The 16,604-nt window shown below is 40.7% G+C and overlaps 1 pseudogene; it reads right to left on the minus strand.

The window, feature by feature from the left end:
• Positions 1–741: 741 nt before the first annotated feature.
• LOC149244505 (uncharacterized) lies at positions 742–1,487 on the minus strand (annotated as a pseudogene).
• Between the last annotated feature and the right edge of the window lie 15,117 nt (positions 1,488–16,604).

The following is a 16,604-nucleotide window of genomic DNA, read 5'->3' on the forward strand; positions in this document are numbered from 1 at the left end:
TACTGGAGGCACGGGAGCGATTGGAGAAGAGACTGAGGGCATCATCAACATCGAATAGGAGGGATAGGCGGGTTAATAATAGAGAACAGGTTTATGTTGGTGGTTTAATTGCTAAAGCAAGGGAACCATCGGAGCTTTGTGAAAGACCTGTCATCGGCGAAATGATGGGATTGGCCGAAAAGAACCGTGTGTTGTGCATGACTCTGGCAGGAGGTCGTGGGATCGAAGCCGTTCCAAGAAATCTTCCAAAGAAAATTATGACATGTTTTTATTTACAATTTGTACCATGCATAAGCAAAAGGATCAACACGTGGAAGGAGGATCCAGAGCCATAACAGTCGCAGTCAAAATATTGCCAGTCAAATCTTCATGGATATGTAACACAAACCAAAGGATACATGCTAATTATAATGATGTCGCAGGAAAGCATATAGAGATGCATACAAGTCAAAGAAATAACCTCTCGCTACTTTGCATTGCAGATATTTCGATGGAGGCAGCATCCGCCATTACAATTCGCATATCCACTGCTCCGCAGTCGTTGATTTCTCCACTCAGAACGACCAATCTCCCAGCTGCCCAGTCTTGAGATGGCGGGTTCGAAACCCGATCCCATCATCTTCAAGAGGGATGGGAGCGCTGACGATCTCTGCGTCGGTGGAGAGCAGCAACTATGGGACTGGGCCAGCAAGGCTACAACAGGGGGCACTGGTGCAAACAAAAGTAGGGAAGACCCTGCTATCAATGTAGCTCAATCAAAACAGCAGCTAAACCAGAGTTTATAACGTTAATAACTCTCCTAAGTCGCCACATCAACGACAACGACAATTCCTGCATATTGCGGCAGTGGGTGGCCAAAGACTGGAGAGCTAGGGTAATGTCGAAGGAAGGCTCAAGCTCGAGTGAAAACTTCAGAAGCGTCGGACAATTCTCACCTATTTTTATCAAACCAAACGGAGTAATTCCAAAATGACCCTTTAAACCCAATTCTTGGATATTCTCACAGTTTTTAAGGCTTTTCAGGGTATCATCAGACAAATAGCGTTAAGCTTATTACAAACTCTAGTCATGGCCTCGATACCTGAATCCTGCAAATTGCGTATGGAAGTCAAGGAAACATTCTCGAGCATGGTACAAGTTTTCACAAAACTCACAAACCCTGCATTTGAAATGCATTCCTGTGGTTGGGCACGGTTCCCTAATGATAATATACGTAGGTTTTTAAGGCATTTGGAGGCCATCTGGAGATCTTGATCGTGCAATTGATCAGTGCATCGAGAGAGATTCAGCTGCTTAACATGTTTGAAGCGAGGAAGAAGAGAAGGGAGGAGTACACGCGACCTGATTGTCAACCTCTGGGCTAATGATGTCGGCACCTCGTTCCAGTCTTTGCAGACCATGGAAGCCGAGAGCTGGTCCTGGGAGCATTCAATCCGCATTAACATGAGGGACAACATTCCTTTGTCCCTGAGCGCGATCTCCATGCTGCTCTGTCTCGTCCGGAAAAAATCAGACAACGTTGCTCCCGTGGGTAGGTCAAAACTCAGATACTCAGACACTGAACAGGGCTCGGTTTATCAGCGACTCAGCGTGGATTTGTTTGATGTTTTGTATATACAATGAATGATGCAGAGTTGTTTTTGATTTCGCTGGTTTTTTTTTTTTGGTTTTTTTTTTTGTTTTTTTTATATGTTTTGTGTTGTTTTGTTTTTATGAATGCGCTGGTTGGTTTTGTTTCTTTTTTTATTAAAAGTCTAAAAAAATGGAATTAATCCTATCTTTGAAAAACAAAAATGGTAATCCTATCTTTAAAAACAAAAAAAATGGTTAGTTGTTAAATTTTTTTTTTTTAATCAATGAAAAACTAAAGTTGAGAAAGAAACTAAACTTTCTCTTAATTTTTTTTTTCTTTTTTAACAAATGGACATAATAATTTGCATATCGAAAGATGTTTGTGCTGAAGCATATTGCAAAACATGAATTTATTCTTGAAATTAGTCTATATCATCCTTATTTTCTGATCCTCGAGATCGTACAAAGACGCAGGAGGAGAGCATACTTATTCTAGGTAAAAGCAGAACTGAAATGAAAGCAAAAGCTAAATCTGAAAGCCTACCTACTCTATACTAATTAGAATTTACAAATTAGTTACGTGTAGTTAAACTTCCAATGAAGCCATTCACGTAGCAGTGAAAACAATAGATTCGGTAGCAAGTTTTCAAATGATGGATGAAAATATTTGACAGTGAATGAGTCTAGTTGCTGTAACTGAAAATCAACTAAAAAATTAAAAAATGAATCTAATCTAGTACTTACCTGGAACCATTGTTCGATGAAGCTTTGATAGGCACAGTTTCTCTCACTCAGATCATGCTGTAACTCCTGTTCTTCTTCTCCAATTTGCTGCTCTTCTTCCTCGATCTCCTGTTCGAATGGTTGTTCGCCATCAGATACGCAAGATTCTTCAGATGTTGAATCTTCATTTATTTCTTGGGGAGTAGTTGAACTTTCAATTTTTTTCAAGATCTCCTTTTCCAGGGAAGAGGAGATTCCGACTTCTGCAAGGATCTGAGTGAGTAGTTCCAAGCTGACACTCATTATAAAACCATGTTGAAAGAGAAAAGCAAATAAAAATCAGCACACTAAAAATTGAATTCAAAACAAAAGGACCACAGAAATAATCTTGAATTCAATACTCAATTAAACCCTCTTACAAGGACTGCTCATTAATTGAGTAATCGAATGCTTCAATTATAACCATGAACCATGAATTCATCAACATTCTTCACAGTTGCGAAAATCAAACACACCTGCAGAAATTGAAATTCACACTTTCATAAATGTAAACACACCCTACATGCCCTTATCCATAAGAGGTCGAGCCCATTACGGTATCTCGAATGCGATGCGTAGGCTGTTCCCCACGTCTTACCGCCTTAACACCTCGGAGTTAGGAACATGTCTAAGCACACTTGCATAAAAAAAATCAAACTAAACTTCAATCCATCGTGCCTCCCCGGCAACGACGCCAAAATGTTGGGTGAAACTATGTTCGTTTAATTCCGTTGTAGTACTTACCCAACTATTTAATTTGTCAATCCGAGGTCCGTAGACTTACGAGACACATGCACTATATATGCAGGACTGAAGTGGAACTAATCTAATCTAATCTAATCTAAATTACTGAAATCAAATTGATCTAAGAAGGCATTGAAACATTAACTATGAAAGCAGGAAGTTGCATAAAAGAAAAGCAATACAACATGTGAAGAAGTGAATGACAAACAACATATGTGAGCTCACAACAATAAAACTATGTCAAATTATATTACAAGAACTAAATCACAAATCATGAAAGCATAACAATGAATCAAAGTTAATCTCCATTCTCTATTATTCATTATTCATTCCAATGAAGAGAGAGCACTCTCTTATATACATGAGGAAGATAACCTTTCCATAATTACATATCCAATATTCTCTCAAGCACTCTCAACTAGTTTCCCATTATTACAAGATATCATCGCACAAATCTCTCAAACATGATCCCACAAATCTCTCACATATCTTGGATAAGATATGCCTCCATGATTTTCTCCTTAGGATAAGATATGCCTCCATGATTTTCTCCTTAGGATAAGATATGTCTCCATGATTTTCTCCTTAGGATAAGATATGTCTCCATGATTTTCTCCTTAGAAAAAGGCTTGCATAATTATCTCCTTGATATGGTGGAGGAGATATTAATTCTTCACATATTTCCTACACATCACAAAACTCACATATTCTTGAGATATAGATAAAAATATGTACATTTTCTAATAATTAATCATAAATTCACTTATAATACAAAAATGAATAAAATGGAAAATAAGAAAGTGAAACCCAAATGTATGTATGAAGGTGATATGATAATAGGTTAATGGGATGATGAAATGTAAGGAATAGTGAAGAAAAAGGTGGATGAAAATATGACATTTCTGAGTCCCAACAATCATCATCCGTGATGTCACGACAGGTCCCTCAGGACTATTCTGTTTACTTTTGGTAGGATGGCCGGTGGTGCGGCTCTTCATGTAGCCAACCGATCTTATATGCAGTATGCCTTGGAATGCCTCCAACCGAAGGTATTCAACTGGTGTGAAGCAGTACTTCTTGTGATGAAAGAATAGTTGACCAAGATAAAGAGCGGGAGGTTTAATAACTTTGGGTATGGCTCTATTTTGACCGCCTTTGCCTTGGAGAAGATACCACTGATGCAGCCACAATATATTTCACTCGATTTACCTTCTCCTACTGAACCACGTATGCAGAGATGGGTCGACCATATGTCTAGGCATGCCGGTCAGTCTCAGATTTCATTTTTTGATACCTTCTTCAGGTGGTTTGATTGCCAGGAGATGGTTTATTCCGAGTATCCATATGTTGGCATGGACTTCCGGGGTGATCCAGATTTAGTACTGCCGGATGGCGAACAGTGGGGCGCCATTGGTAAAATATTTGACCATATTTCTGTTTATCGTTTTTCATTTATAATGTCCTTGTGCTTTATTCTATCAAGACTTTAATCAAACTCATGTGTACATGCAGATGTTGGTCCTGTTCGTCTAGTAGTTCGCCTGAGAGTACCAGCTACCGCCCCAACAGGAAAGGCCGTCGGAAGGGCTATCCTTCGTGACCTCGATGTGGCCGAGACTCTCACAGCATTACAGGAGCAGGTTGAGGGCCTCACTCTTGGTATTCCAGATGTGAGGACTGACGAGCTACCTTTGAGGTTACAGCGACATACTACTGGTGTGCCAAGACGATGGACTCGTCTCTTACGCATGATCGCACAGGCTGTGACTTGCTATCACGAGCATCATTAGACTAGGGTGCCCCCTAGCATTTTGAGTTTTTTGGTCATTTGACCGATTTTGTCTTGGTTACAGAACATTATGTGTAAACCATAAACAGTTATATATATTTTTGATTTTCGGAGTTTTACTTTGGTTAAGTTACATGATCCAAATGCAAACATTGATGGTACGTTTCTTTTTATAAATGTTGCAAATGTCTATCTAACACATAATTTGCTAATGAGTCAGTTAATATGTTTAAGTTTCTGGAAATATGTTGATATTGAATAAAATCAAATTGTCTTTACAAAATCTTAACCCTTAGGAACATGCGATAAATAGCTGGGTTTCGGACGGAATATATACCATTGAGTTGTAGTATTGCGAGTTGTGAGTCTAGCCTGACAATTAGTCGGCGTATACCATGTGTGATGGCATCAGAGAGGAGTTCTATCAATGCACTATACTCAACGATGTTATTTGTTGATCGACCAATACATACCCCTTTGAAACTTACTAACTCGTTGCTTGGAAAAATAGCCCAAGCTGCGGAAGATAAGTTCTGCGAACTATGACTCGCTCCGTCGGCATATCCAACACATGACTCCAATAGGTTTGACATCTCTGTCTTGCAATGAATGTAAAAAGTGGATTACTTGACCAAAATAAACACTTTAGCGAAAACAAAAAATAACAAAAGCATACAGGTTACCATTACGCATAATAACGCTTCAGGTACAACCCATTACGAGGTTGCGCCAGTGGAATTACGTCATAATCCATTAACTCGTAGGCTCCTTTTGCTAACACTCGTTTAACAATATAAGGGCCCATCCATAAAGACTTAAATTTTCCTTCTCCCAATTTATCGGATTCTTGGTCGTAAAGCAAGACCAAGTCACCTTCTGAGAAGACACGGGGTTTGACATTTTTGTTGAACTGCGCCTTGACTCGTTTCTTATGGGCTTCGTTAGCCAAAGCGGCATCACGACGGGTTTCATCCAATTGGATTAATTCCAAGAAACAAGTTTCTTCTTCTGAAGTTCCGGGGAGGAGATCAATTGCGAGTTTGAGAGACGAGATTTCACACTGGATTGGTAAGACTGCTTCCAGGCCATATACCAGTTGGAAAGGTGTAAACCCGGTTGCATTCCTTACCGATGTTCGGTAGGCCCACAAAGCTGAGTACAGGATTAGGTGCCACCTTCTTTTGTGAACTCCAATCATCCTTTGCAGCATGCGCTTTAGGACCTTGTTGATTGCTTCAACTTCTCCGTTGGCTTGCGGATAATATGGAGTTGAGCTGTCGTGAGAAAACCCTAGTTTGGCAGCTAATTCGACCATCATGTGATTGCGAAAATGCGATCCATGATCTGTGACTATAGCCTGTGGTACGCCGAATCTAGCGACTACATGATTAAAAAAGAAGAGGGCAACTGTTTCACCAGTATTATCTAATGTAGGCATCGCCTCGGCCCATTTTGTAAAATAGTCAACTGCGACTATGATATACCCATGCCCCCTGGTCGAGGTGGGGTTACATGTCATGAAATCGATGCCCCATTTGGCGAATGGCCCAACAACCACTATTGGCTGCAGAGGTGCAGGTGGTCTTCTAGTTTTGCTATTGAAAATTTGACAAGCATGGCGATTTCTGACTGCAGTTATGCAATCTTTGAACATTGTTGGCCAGAAGTATCCTGCTCGTAAGATTTTTTGCGCTGTAGCATATCCAGACTGATGCCCCCCACACGCGCCTGAATGACAATCATTCAGGACTTTTTCGGCCTCCTCATGGGTGAGGCACCTTCTCAGAACTGTATCGATACCACGACGGTAAAGTGTATCATCGACAATCATGTAGTCTTTTGCTTGGTATCGAATACGTTTTTGTTCGGAGTGGGAGGTGTTTGGCCTGTATTTTTGGGTTTGGAGATAAATTATTATATCCCCATACCACTCATTGCTTGAAGATATTAGAAACAAATTTTCGTCCACGATTGTTTCTTCAGATGTTTCATCGTTGGACGACGATGGGAGATCGCATAATAATTCTGCGAAAACTAGAGCTTTCTTCGACTTGGATTTTACAAATTCCATATCAAACTCTTGTAGGATTGCTATCCCCAGCAACTGTCGCGACAATATATAATTCATGGGGTTGTAATCTGACAGAATGGTAGTTTTTCGAAAGAGGACATAGTGTCAAAATCTTTGTATCGCTTGAACAACTGCAAGTGCTACCTTTTCAACGTAAGAATATTTGCTTTCTGTATCATTTAAGTTTTTACTTAAATAATATATAGGATGTTCAATTCCATCGTATCCGCTGTGTTAGTGTCAGTCTTTACAGCCTTCCTCCAGTGATCAAATGTGCTCTTACATAGTGATTTTGAAGTGTCAAGGTCAAATTTTGTCATTTCAGTGAGTCTTCAAGCAAAATTTGGTCACTAGCCATTAGGTCTAGGGTTTGCCCAAATGTCAGTCCATGTCATCATTCAGCTGAGCCTATCATCATTCAGAGGTTTGTCATCGTCATGTCAGTGTCTAATGAGTCATTTTACACCTGGTCCATGCTTCAGTTGCCACCCAGGCAAGGTCATTTCCCTCTCCTAGGGTTTTGAAGCCAATTTCTCTTGGATGGTCAAATCACCGACAAAACTTGTTTCCTGATGTTCATACACCTTCCCCTATCCTTAAAGTACCTTATCAAACACTTCCCATCCCTTAGATCCGCCAAATTGCTCATTTTTGCACAAACCCTAGTTTCTAGCTACAACTTGGCAATTTTCTAGGTTTGGCCTGTGTTTTTCCCTTTTCGACCCCTTCCCCTCACTCAATCACTGAGATTCCACTTTCCCCTGCTTCCTAACATCCCTCCCCACTCCCAAAAATTTCCCCAAGAATTTAGAAGCCTTCTGTCCCCTTCATTCCGCTTCATTTCGACAAAATCCCTTGTTTCACACATCGGGACAAGTTGCACTCAAAAGCTGTTTCTGAGCAATCAAAGATGAATTTTTCAAAACGGAGAGATGTTTTTGTCCACAACATGCCAAGGAAGAAAAACCTCCTTCACTTTTTACACAGGTGTCATGGTTTGAGAAAAATGTCAAAAATACCGGCGAGAATGAAGGTGTTCCAAGGATGGTTGGCCAAAGTACAAAAACGAAGGAAAACGCCCGATCCACTCCAAATTTTGGTCAAAGCCTCTTTGAATGAGCATGGTACTTGATTGGGGTCTCCCAGCCCAAATTTCAAGAAATTTGGAGAAAATTTTGTCATTTGTGAATTTTTTGTGAAAATTATAGGTTTTTCCCAAGAACTGGTCTCACCCCGGGTGAGACCAGTTTGAAGGGCTGCTCGGAATTTTGCAAACTTGGAATTTTTGGAAAGGGCATGCAAAAATAAAAATTACCAATGCTTGGGAGAAGCCTGGTTTTGAGTTTTGAGCCTCCAAAAGCTCAAAATACATCAAAAAAATGACTTTCTGCCCACTTTTTGAGTTGCAGAAAGTGACCTTGGGAGAAATGGTTTTTGAGGGGTCAAATCAACACCAAATTTAGAAATTCCACTTGGGATGGAAATTAGACAGGCCAAGATTTCCAATGAGCCATCTTGCACCTGATTTGGACCAGTGGAACCCACTCAAAAACAGCTGTGAAGGGGCGCGACCAGAACTTCCAGGGGCGCGACCAGAACTTCCAGATTTGCCAGAATTCACATTTTTGGTCAAAAAACACTGTTTTGACTATGGTTGACTATTTTTACTTGTAGATGAAGGATAAATGTAATATTTTCATGGCACTTTGGTAGATTTTATCTTTCTTTACCCTTCTAGAAGCTTCCATGATGTAAAAAGTGAAAAATTAATGCATGGATGAGTTAGCTAAGTAATAGAGGCAAGTTGTTGGGCTGCCTATTTTCTAGTTCTTAGTTTAGAATTAGTTCAAACTGCTCCTAGGAAGCTGAGCTCGACCCCTAGAGGTGGGGAAAGAAGTTAGATGGTCTATATTATGCTCTCTCCTTCTCATTTTCATGGTTGGACTCTTGTGGGAGGAAGCATTATTGTGTATTGTACATCTACTTCTGCAATTTAAGGAAAGGAAGGCCAGGGTTTTGCAGACTTCATTGTGGATTCTTGTGGATCATTGTGTTGATGGTGTGTCTTCTAATTGTTACTGTAAGTTTGTTTATGTGTTACATCTCTCTTTCTTTGTTGCTAATTGAACAAGATGAAGTGATAAAGTTTGAATTCATGCATGCCATGCTCAGCTTTTAATTCTGTTCAATATCTATGTTTTCCACTGTTTAAAGAGGATTCAAAGTCCTTGTTTGCCCTCTTTAACCTCCTCTCTTTCTTCCCTGATCACTCATCCAAGCCAAAGGCATCAGCACAAGTTCCTACCTTGCCCCAAAGATCCCCCTGCAAAAACTGTGCTCAATCCCCGCACCCTGAAATTGCACTCCCTCCAATTGCCACCAAAAAACCAAAAATCTTTAAATCAACCCCCCTCTATCAATTTACTAGCCTAATATCTTTGATCCTAATTGGTCAGCCTAATTATATTATAAGATCTATCAAATCTGACCCGAGAGAGCCTTCTCATACCTCGTAGGGCTAGCTACGAGGTGAAATGGTTTGATGTAGCCTTGAGAGTTTGTCTATCTCAGCCTAGGTGAATTCCAAGCGCTAACACGCTGCAGCCAGATACAGGTTAAAATCTTTTTGATAATCAGGAGCGTACATTAATGATGCTTTCATTAGTGATTCTTTTAAAGCATCAAAGGAAGCTTGCGCAACCTGATCCCAGACAAAGGGCACTTCCTTTTTCAAAAGACGTGTATAACCTTTAGCAAGTTCGACGTAATTTGGAATGAACCTCCTCAGAAAGTTCGCTTTCCCTTGGAGTTTCTGAATCTGAAGCAAATTCGAAGGTGGAGGCAAATTTATGATTGCCTGGACCTTACATGGGTCGAGACGAATCCCGTCCTTTGAGACTACAAAGCCAAGTAAATGACTAGAACTGACGCAAAATACACATTTGTGTGGATTGAGTCGTATCTTGTATTGTCGGCAACGTAGAAATATCGCTCTTAAATGCTGCGGATGATCAGTCCGCTTTCGCGAATGAGCCGGAAGGTCATCGAGGTATGGTTGAACGATGTTTTTGATGTCATGGAAGGCATAATTCATTGCCCTCTGAAACGTCGCCCCTGCGTTCTTCAAACCAAAGGGTAATTTTCGATATGCGAACGTGCCCCACAGACAAATAAATGCAGTCTTTGACTGGTCCTATGGGCGGATATTTATTTGATTATACCCGGAGAATCCATCCATGAATGAAAAGATTTCGCATCTGGCGCATTCATCAATTATCTGGTCAATGAAGGGTGTAGGGTAGTTGTCTTTTGGACAAGCCTGATTTACATCCCTATAATCGACGCACACTCTAATTATTAAGAGTGTTATATATTTCCAGCTCTGAAGTTGAACAACATTTGCCAAGATAAATATTCTCTACAACATCTGTCTTGGTCGAGATATTTATGGCGATAGTTTCTTCAATATTGGACAAGTTTCGCTCGGAATCACCATTTTGTTACAGGGAAAAGTGTCTATTTAGAACTGCTCTATCCCACTAAGGTGTGACAACTGCCTTAGAAACAAACGGAGAAAAACTACTTTTGTTTTTCCTTTATGAATTATAGATAGAGAGGAATAGAAAGACCAACCTATGTCTTGCGCTAATCCTTTCGATTCGATCCCTCTCTTCTTTGATAGTCCTCAGCTACCTGCCCCCTTGCACGCTCAGCTTCACAAAGTACCTGTAAGATCACAGAAGCATAGCACTATACAAAGACATGGATCTATAACCATAAACAATCTAGGATCAGATGTAAATTGACCATACAAATGTAACAAGCATCAATGATACAAAAGCATGGAGGAAAACTCAAATAGCTTTTATTGATAAACAAGAAAAGAGCCAAGAGGAGTTACAACCAGTTGTTCTGACCCAGCATCAACCTCCAAGCAAAGAAGCCCCTCTTCACCTCAAACAAAGCTTAGATCACCCAACAATCTGATGTTTGTCTCTAGAAACCAACAACAATTCCTTACAATATGCAAAATTCCAGCCTCTGGATCTCTGGGATGAGGGATCCATATATAGATATCTGTAAGGGGGATGAGTCAGCTTTTGATTTGATTAGTGTCTTCTCTCTGATAGTTCTTGATTCCACTTGGAGACTGATGGCCTCTTACTCATCCTTGGTCGAATTCAGTGAGGCAAGTGTCACATGAGAAGATTCTGGAAGCTTCCATTGCCTCTCCACCTCGTGGAATGACACTGCCATTTGTCATTTCTCGCCCATCGCACCCCACAGAAGGGACTTTTGAAATGCAACGCACCCTCACAGTGTATTTGGGTGAGATGCAACGCACTTAGATAGTGGAGCAGCTGCAATGATCCTGTTTTGACCAATTCTGAGTAGTTTCTCATGGAGAACTTCTGGGAGAAGCTGTAATCTGTTGACCTTGTTCCTTTAGGGGTTAGAACAACACTTTTAGGGACTTAGGAGCCCTTGGTTTATGGACATTTCATGCTTGGGGTTGTAGGGCTCAACAATGTCTATAACACCTACCTCCTTGTATTGCTTGTCAAAAACATTACATAGGGTTTATAAATTGTATTTCTTGCTGCTAATTCCCCTCCTAAGCATTTTCACTCCCTTACTCCCTCACTCCCCCACTTCACTTTCTCTCTCCCTTTTCATTCCTATTTACCCACTCCCTAATCCCCATATCCATAAACTACTAATCCTAAATCCCTAATCCCACTATCCCAAACCCTAATTGCTATCCCAAAGCCTGAATATTATTCCCTAAACCCTTATATTCCCCAAAAAACCTGTCAGCAACATTCCCAAACCCCTCATACATACTCCCTCCACAGTCCCTCATACATTCATATCTTTGGTAGCAAAAACCTAAAGACACCATAAAATCTCTTCATACCTAATCCAAGAAAACTCAAAAATTGGCAAACATGGAGTCAGATTCTTCCTATGACAGAAATGAGGAGATAGTCAGTGATTCTTCTAGAGAAATTAATGCACCAAGGAGGCCTCACAAGGGTGGAAAACATAACCGGGAGGAGCCTACTTCACTTGCCGAGCTGTTGGCCTGTCATCTAGCTATCACATGCTTCCACCACCAATCTTGTTATCAATTCTGTGAGATGGTGGAGAGAGTAAAGTACCACCATGAGCAGGCCAGATTATTTGTGCTCCATCTTCATAATGGCCAAGTCATTTTGGCAGGTGTGACTTTCACCTTGACACCTGAGACTATTGCTCAAGCAACCAGCATTCTAAATGTAGGTGAGCAGTGGAATAAGAGGCAGTTGATAGACAGAGAGCATTATGAGCCTTACATCAAGGTTGGTTTTCAGAGACATGTCACTAGATTTTTCCCATTCAAGTGTCTGCAGAACACATATGCTCCCTTGATGAAACTCATAATTAGATATTTCAGCTGTGAGGGCAGATTTTCTCGTCTGTACACCTATCATATCAGATTGTTGATGCACTTTACTAGGGTGAGGATGATGAACCTCCCTTATTTCATTTGCTGGAACATTGAGAAGATGAAAACCTTAGTGCACAGGAAGCCACCTCAGCAGCAGTATAACAATATATATCATTTTGCACTAATCAAAATTGTGGTCTTGCATCAGCTTGGTTTACTGAACATCTCATGGGAGGATTTCATTGCACATGAGGTCTTTACAGGTCCTCAAGTACCCCCAACAATTTTTCATGAGGCAGGAGAGCCTTCACATCAACAGGAGATTCATGAGACACAAACCACTAGTGTGCCAGTGTTTGTCACATACCAAAAGGGCACTAGAAGGTTGTTTGCAGCAGCAAAACGAGTACTATCTCCACCCGGGGTGGAAGGGGTCTCGTTTCCTCCATCAGCAGAGTAGGTACAGGACAAGGGTAAGCAACCCTTGCATGATGAGGGACCTTCAGGAGGTCAAGAGGCAGATTTCATCCTCATTCAGGATGATGACACTGATTTGAGCTCAAAGCTCAAAGAGATCATTCAGGAGCAGCAAGATGACATTCAACATTTGTCTCTCAATCTGGAAAGAGCCAAGTGGATTATCAACTATTTGGAGTAGAGGAACAAATAGCTAGAAGATCAACAAACCATCATGGAGCTCCAAAACATGAAGGCAAAACGACAAGCTGCCAAGAGGAGGAAAACCAAATTGACCACACTTGAGCAAGAAATTCAAGCTGATCGTGAAACTTGGCTTGAGAGGACAAACTTGCACTTGGAGAGGATGCTGGAGAAGGCCAACAATGAGAAAAACATGTTGAGGAACATGGCATACCACTACTTGTCAAGAAATATGGTGTGCAAAGCAAGAATCAGGAATTTGAAGGCCAAGTTGAAGAAAGCCATGAGGAAGAGAAAAGAGCAAGATAGACTCCAGATCTTGGCTAAGGATTCCTTAGCCCAACATAGCACTTGATGAGGAACATTCAACCCAAATTTCAAAAAATTTGGGAAACTTTTTGCAATTTTGAAATTTTTGGCCCAAAAAACAGGTTTTTCTACCTGATGCGCCGCGCCACTTGGTGCGCGCTTTTGCTAGAGACCTCCTTTTGAGGAAAACTCAGAATTTTTGGATTTTTCATGGAAAAATATGAATTCCCTCACATGGCCAAGAAATTTTGACAGGTTTTGAGCTTCCAAAAGGGTTAAAAACACCTCAAAAATGACCTTTCTGGCCCTTTTTGGACACACAGGAAGCAATGTTGGGAGAACTAAGTTTTGGAGGGGCAAATGGAGGAAAAATTCATAAATTACACTTGTTATGGAAATTAGACAGGTAGATCTTTCCAACAAGCCTACTTGGAGAAAATTTGGTGCACGGGAAGGCCTCCAAATCAGCTGCAAAAAGGTGCTATGAATAGGGAAATCAGCGCAACACGTAGGGTGAAATTTACTCATTTTGGCCAAAAAACTTTGTTTTTCGCCTAGTTTCTTCATAGTTTGACTTTTCTACTTCTAAGAGTCAAAATCATGTTGTAATTTAATGTGAATTGATGGATTTTGATGTAATTATGCTAAATTTTCACTCATAGAGGTAGATTCATCATGAAAAAGTAGTTTGCAACTGAATGAATCAGTTTCCTAGGTTTTAGAGGCATGCTGTTCCACTGCCTACTTTTCAGTTCTTAGTTTAGATCTTGTTGAAACAGCTCCTAAACTCATGAACTCGACCCCTAAAGCCTAGCATGAGTTGTTTTATGCCTATATCTAGTAGTTTTTCAGTCATTTGTAAAGGTTGGACTCTTGTGAATGCTTTGAGCATTATTGTACATTCATTTTCAGCAGTTTGGTTAAGGAATTGACCAGGGTTTGCAGCACTTTATGGGATTCTTGTGGCATCTTGATTTGGTATTTTGTTTCCTTTTGTAATTGCAAGTTTTACATGTGTTTTATGTATGCCATTATCTCTCTCTCTCTTCATCTTAACTAAATCAAACAAGGATAAAGGTAGAATCCATTGAAATTGCAGTGCTTTACCTAGGGTTTGTTTAGTTATTTATGTTTTCAGCTGTTTGAAGAGGATCCCTGAGACTTTCATGCCCTCTCCAACTCCTCACCAGTCTAAAAGATCTCCATCTCACTCAATTTGAAGTGCTAAACCATTTGCCTACCTTGCCCGATAGAGATCTCTGTAAGACTGTGTCCATTCCCCGGACCCAAATCTGCCTTTCACAATTGAGCCAGCAAACCCATCTTAAATTCAATCAAACACCTCTGTACACATTCCTAGCCTAAAATCAGTCATTACATCAATCATCTCAAGCTTTATTAGCCATCCCTTTTGAGATTGACAAGGAGAGAGCCCTCTCTCGACCTGGTAGGGCTAGCTACTAGGTTAAGCATGGTTTGATGTTACCCTAGATCTTGCCTTTCTCAGCCTGAAGTAGATCTAGGCTTTAAAAAAACCTACTTTGGTATTTCCCGACTAGAAAAAGGAGTTTCATGTGCATGTTGATGCCTCCTGTATTACGCTGGGAGTAGTATTAACACATGCAGGAGAGGGAGAGATCGATCATCTGATAAATTTCACGAGCATGAATTTATCCAAAGATGAGAAGAATTACTCCGCCACAGAGCATGAAGGGCTGGTGATGGTCTACGCACTGTAAAAATTCAGACATTATTTGTTGGGCGGACACTTCAAGATTTATACAGATCACTCTGCGTTGAAGTATATGGTAAATACGCTTGTGTTGGGGGGAAGATATGTCGGTGGTTGATATTGTTTCAGGAGTATGACTTCGAGGTAATTGCGAAGCTTGGAAGGTTGAATGCAGGCCCAAACCATCTGCCAAGGATTGAAACAGGTGAGGAACCAAGTAGTTTGGAGGAAGGATTGTCGGATGTGCAACTCTTTGCGGTGTGCGTCATGGACGACCATTTTTCCAATATTATTCAGTTTTTAACAACGGGAACAACTCCAGAAGGCTATTCCACTCAACAAAAGAAGGATTTAGTAGTTCGCACTGCATTTTTTTCGTTAATTGCGAGTCATTTATATAAAATGGGGTTAGATGAGATATTGCGTAGATATGTTCCAGAGTTTGAATGTGCTAGTATCCTAGCTGAAGCTCATGGAGGCATGGCAGGTGGCCACTATGCATGGAAAGTGACCACGCGGAAGATTTTGCGTATTGGTTTATGGTGGCCAATGTTACAAAAGGATTCTAAGGCATATCGAAAGGTGTGTGATGATTTCCAAAGGACGAGGCAACCTTCACGAAGGGATGAATTGCCTTTATATTCCCAAGTTTCGTTGCAAGTATTTGAGAAATGGGCCATTGATTTTATAGGTCCCATACAACCACCCAGAAAGAAGACGGGCATGTGGTATACAATTACTGCAACAGAGTATTTCACTAGATGGGCGGAAGCGCAGCTAGTAAGGGATTGTACAACGACCATTGCTGCGAAATTTTTGTTCGAATATGTCTTAATAAGGTTTGGGTGTCCTAAGATTTTGATGAGTGATAGGGGTACACATTTCCTGAATGAAATGATCAACGCTATGTTAGAAGAATTACAGGTATATCATCAAAAGAGCACACCATATCACCCATAGGTGAATGGAACGGTGGAAGCTTTTAATAAGATCTTGGAGCATGCACTGACAAAGGTATGCAATGCACAGAGGAATGACTGGGACATGCACATACCTGTTGTATTATGGGCTTATAGGATGACCTGCAAGAAGTTAACAGGAAAAACACCATTCAGGTTGGTCTATGGAATTGAAGCAGTCATGCCGATGGAGTATATTGTGCCCAGTTTAAGGATTGCAGCCTTGAATGAGATGGCGGACTGCGATACCTTGGAAGAACGGATCACACGAATCATGGAGTTAGAATAAGCTGTTTTCCTTGCAGGATTTCATCAACAAGTACAAAAGGAACACAAAAAGGCATGACATGATCGACATATTAAGTTGCGCATGTTCAAGGTGGATGATTTGGTGTTGTTATATGACAACAAGTTCACAAAGTTTCCAGGAAAATTTCAAATGCACTGGTTGGGGTTGTATGTTATTAAGGAGATCATGGATGGTGGCGCAGTTCAACTCACGAAGCTGAATGGGGAACCTTTCCCTGGGAAAGTGAATAGAAGTAGATTGAAGCTGTACATAGGGGATCCTGCCC

The sequence above is a fragment of the Pinus tabuliformis genome, chromosome 8 (assembly GCF_031772625.1).
Source record: "Pinus tabuliformis cultivar Carrire ecotype Pingquan chromosome 8, CPIR1, whole genome shotgun sequence".
Classification (NCBI taxonomy): domain Eukaryota; kingdom Viridiplantae; phylum Streptophyta; class Pinopsida; order Pinales; family Pinaceae; genus Pinus; species Pinus tabuliformis.